The following is a 4,559-nucleotide window of genomic DNA, read 5'->3' on the forward strand; positions in this document are numbered from 1 at the left end:
ATATATATATATATATATATATATATATATATATGATAAAACAATAGCAATAAATTTTAATAGTAATTTTACCTTAATTTCTTATGACGTATCATTTTAATGTCAATTGTTACATTTTAAAATATCATTCTTCTACTTGAGACACACGTGCAAAGCACGTATGCTATACTAGTATATATATATATATATAGTCATAATCAATGAAAGAAATAATTGGGCGCTCTTCTTTCACGTATTACTCCATGCTCTTTTGTTGTCTTAATATATAATTTTATATCACGTTATCAGTACGAGTCTCTACAAAAAAATTTCAACGATATTTAAAGATTAGTATTTAATTTTATTAAATAATATCTAATATTTTCAAATGTGAATTTAGTGCCCTAGATATATCGGGTAAAACTTATATGTCCTGTGCATTAGATGCCGAAATACATTTAAATGCAATGGATCTGGCATACACCATAAAAAATGATAATAAGACCTCAAATCAAGATAAGGCCAAGGCCATGATATTTCTTCGTCATCATCTTGAAGAAAGTTTAAAAATGGAATACCTCACGACTAAAATTCCCCTATATTGTGGAATAATTTAAAAGAAAGATATGACCACCTGAAGATGGTCATTATTTCACAAGCTTGTTATGAATGGACCCATTTAAGATTGCAAGTTTTAAGAATATAACTACTTATAATTCTGTGATGTTTAGAATTAAATCGCAGTTTAATTTATGTGGGGAAGACATCACAGACCACGATATGTAAGAGAAAACATTCTCTACTTTTCTCGCCTCGAGTATGCTCCTGCAGCAGTAGTACCGAGAATGAGATTTAAAAAATATTCTGAGTTGATTTCTCATCTTCTTGTTGCTGAACAACATAACGACCTTTTAATGAGAAATCATGAAAGTCGACTTGCTGGTACTGCTCCATTCCCAGAAGTGAATGCTGCAAATTTTCGTCCAACTAGGCGTGAAAGAAGTCCTGACCCTAGTCATGATCGTGGTCATGGTCATGGTCATGGTCGAGGTCGTGATCGTAGCAGGTATTTTAATCAGGATGATCGTCTTGCAATAAATAATAACATTCAGCACCAGCAGTGCAAAAAGAAGGGGAAAGGTCCTGAAGCAGCCTAAGGACGAACACTGAAAGTAAATGCTATCGATGTGGAGGAAAGAGGCACTGGTCGCGTACCTATCGTACGCCAAAGCACCTGGTAAAACTCTATCAGGCGTCCCTTAAAAAGGCAGAAAATGATGTTGAAGCAAACTTCCTCTTTGAAGATAATGTCGAGCCCATGGACTTGGAAGTTTCAGATTTCTTTGTAGTTTTTGAAGAACATGTAAATCATCCTGTCAGTGCTAATTATGAAATAGTCTGATTATATTACTTTTCTGTTGAAATTGTATTAGTTTATGTTTCTGTTAGTAGTATCTTACTAGTCGTGTAAATAATTAAAGTTTGTATAAATATGATTATATGCTAGTAATGTTGTAGTATTTACTTTATTTATATTTTCATTTTGAAGAATATGGATACTCCTCAAATTTTATTTGGATCAGTAATCGACCGTGACGATATTTGTGTAATTAATAGCGGGACAACTCACGCAATATTTAAAGATGAAAAATACTTTTCCCACTTACTTAGAAGAAAAGCAAATATTACAACTATATCTGGCAATTCAAAATTTATTGAAGGCTCCGGAAGAGCTACTATATTTCTGCCCAAGGGGACAAAATTAATTATAGAAGATGCATTGTTCTCTTCTAAATCCCCCAGAAACTTATTAAGTCTTTAAGATATTCGCCGAAATGGATATCATACTGAGACAATAAATGAAATGAATGCCGAATATCTTAGCATTACCAAGAATGTCTCAGGTAAAAAACAAGTGTTGGAGAAATTACCAACTTTATCTTCCAGCTTATACTATGCCGAAATTAGTACAGTTGAAGCACACTCTATCGTAAAACAGAAGTTTACTGATCTAAATACGTTTGTGCTATGGCATGATCGTATAGGTCATCCTGACTCAATAATGATGAGACGAATCATTGAAAATTTAAAAGGTCATCCGTTAAAAAACCTGAAGATTCTTACAACTGATGAATTTTGATGTGCTGCTTGTTATCAAGGCAAACTGATAACTAGTGCATCACCACTGAAAGTCAGCATCGAATCCCTTCTGTTTCTAGAACGTATACATGGGGATATATGTGGGCCTATTCACCCACCTAGTGGGACATTTAGATATTTTATGGTCCTAATAGACGCATCTTCAAGATGGTTGCATGTGTGCCTCTTGTCACTCGCAACCCGGCAGTTGCGAAATTATTGGCACAAATAATACGATTAAGGGCGCAATTCCTAAATTATCCCATTAAAGCTATTCGCCTCGATAATGCTGGAGAATTTACATCCCAAGCTTTTGATGATTATTGTATGTTAGTTGGGATATGAGTTGAGCATCCAGTAGCTTATGTTCATACTCAAAATGGCCTTACTGAATCATTTATTAAGCGCCTACAATTGATAGTAAGACCACCGCTTATAAACACGAAATTGTCCACTACTGTTTGAGGTCATACTATCTTACACGCAGCATTACTTGTTCATCTCAGGCCAACTAATTATAATAAGTAATCCCCGTTACAGTTGGTCCTTGGTCATGAGCCAAATATTTCTCATCTACGAATTTTTGAATGTGTTATATATGTGCCACTTACACCACCACAGCGCACTAAAATGGGTCCTCAACGAAGGTTAGTAATATATGTTGGGTTCGAGTCACCCTCTATAATTTGCTACCTTGAATCATTGATAGGAGATCTATTTACTGCTCGATTTGCAGATTGTCGATTTGATGAAACAAATTTTCAGCAATTAGGGGAAAAACGTGAACTAAAAAGAGAAATTACGTGGAAAGTTTCATCATTATCTCATTTTGATCCACGTACCCCTGTATGTGAAAGTGAGATCCAGAAGATCATTCACTTATAGAAATTAGCAAATCAAATGCCAGATGCATTTACTGGTTTGAAAAGGATAACCAAGTCACCTATCCTTGCAACGAATGCGCCTGTCCGAATGGAAGTTCTAAAAGAACCATCTTCTAATGTAATAGCTTCTGAATCCCAAACACACCTAAAGCGTGGTAGGCCTTTAGGTTCAAAGGATAAAAATGCTAGAAAAAAAAGCGCAAAAAATGATAAAGATGATATTATAAAGATTCTTCTGAAGAGACTCAAAATCTGATTAATCTTAATATTCCAGAAGAAATTAGTGAACCCGAGAATCAAGTGAATGAAGAACTTTTAATAAGTTTCACTAGTGATGAGGTAAATTAAGATCGATCGAAAATTACGGTGGATAATATTTTTGCATATAATGTTGCACTAAATATCATGCAAGACAATGAGGACCTTAAACCTCTATCTTTCGAAGAATATCAACAATGAGGACCTTAAACCTCTATCTTGCTAAGCGAGAGGTTTTCAGACTAGTAGTCCAAACCCCATATAGTGAAAAATCAGTCGGCTATAAATGGGTCTTCGTATATAAAAAAAATAAGAAAAATGAAATTGTAAGGTACAAGGCACGCCTTGTTGCACAAGGATTCTCTCAAAGATCTGGTGTCGACTATGAAGAAACATATTCAGCTGTTATGGATGCAATAACGTTTCGATACCTCATCGGTCTAGCTGTACATGAAAATCTTAAAATTCATCTAATGGATGTGGTTACAGCTTATATTTATGGTTCACTTGGTAATGATATTTATATGAGAATCTCAGAAGGATTAAAAATGCCTGAAGCATATAGTTCAAAGTCTCAAGAATTATTTTCGATCAGATTACAAAGATCATTGTACGGTCTAAAACAATCAGGGCGTATGTAGTATAATCGCCTAAGTGAGTACTTGAAAAACAAAGGATACATAAATGATGTTATTTGTCCTTGTATTTTCATTAAGAAAATAGCGTTAGGGTTTGTTATACTCGTTGTTTATGTGGATGATATAAATCTCATTGGGACTCCAGAAGAGGTCCAAAAGACAACTGAATATCTAAAGAAAGAATTCAAAATGAAAGATCTTGGAAAGACAAAACTTTGACTTGGTATGCAAATTGAACATTTAGCGGACAGAGTCTTCATCCAGCAAATTGCCTATACCCAGAAGGTTTTGAAATATTTTTACATGGAAAAAGTATATCCATTAAGTACTCCAATGGTTGCTCGATTACTCAAAGTGAGTAAAGATCCATTCCGACTCTTGAAGAGGGTGAAGACATTCTTGGTCCTGAAGTACCATATCTCAGTGCTATTGGTGCACTTATGTACCTCGCTAATGCTAGAAGGCCGGATATAGTATTTTTTGTTAATTTGCTAGCAAGTTATAGTTCTTCCCCTATGCAAAGACACTGGAACGGAGTTAAGCATATATTAAGGTACCTAAAAGGGACTATTGATATGGGTCTGTTTTATACTAACAAAGCTAGCCCAGATCTTGTTGGTTATGCAGATGTAGGTTATTTATCTGACCCACATAAAGCACG

Source organism: Capsicum annuum, chromosome 8 (genome assembly GCF_002878395.1).
Source record: "Capsicum annuum cultivar UCD-10X-F1 chromosome 8, UCD10Xv1.1, whole genome shotgun sequence".
Taxonomy (NCBI): Eukaryota; Viridiplantae; Streptophyta; class Magnoliopsida; order Solanales; family Solanaceae; genus Capsicum; species Capsicum annuum.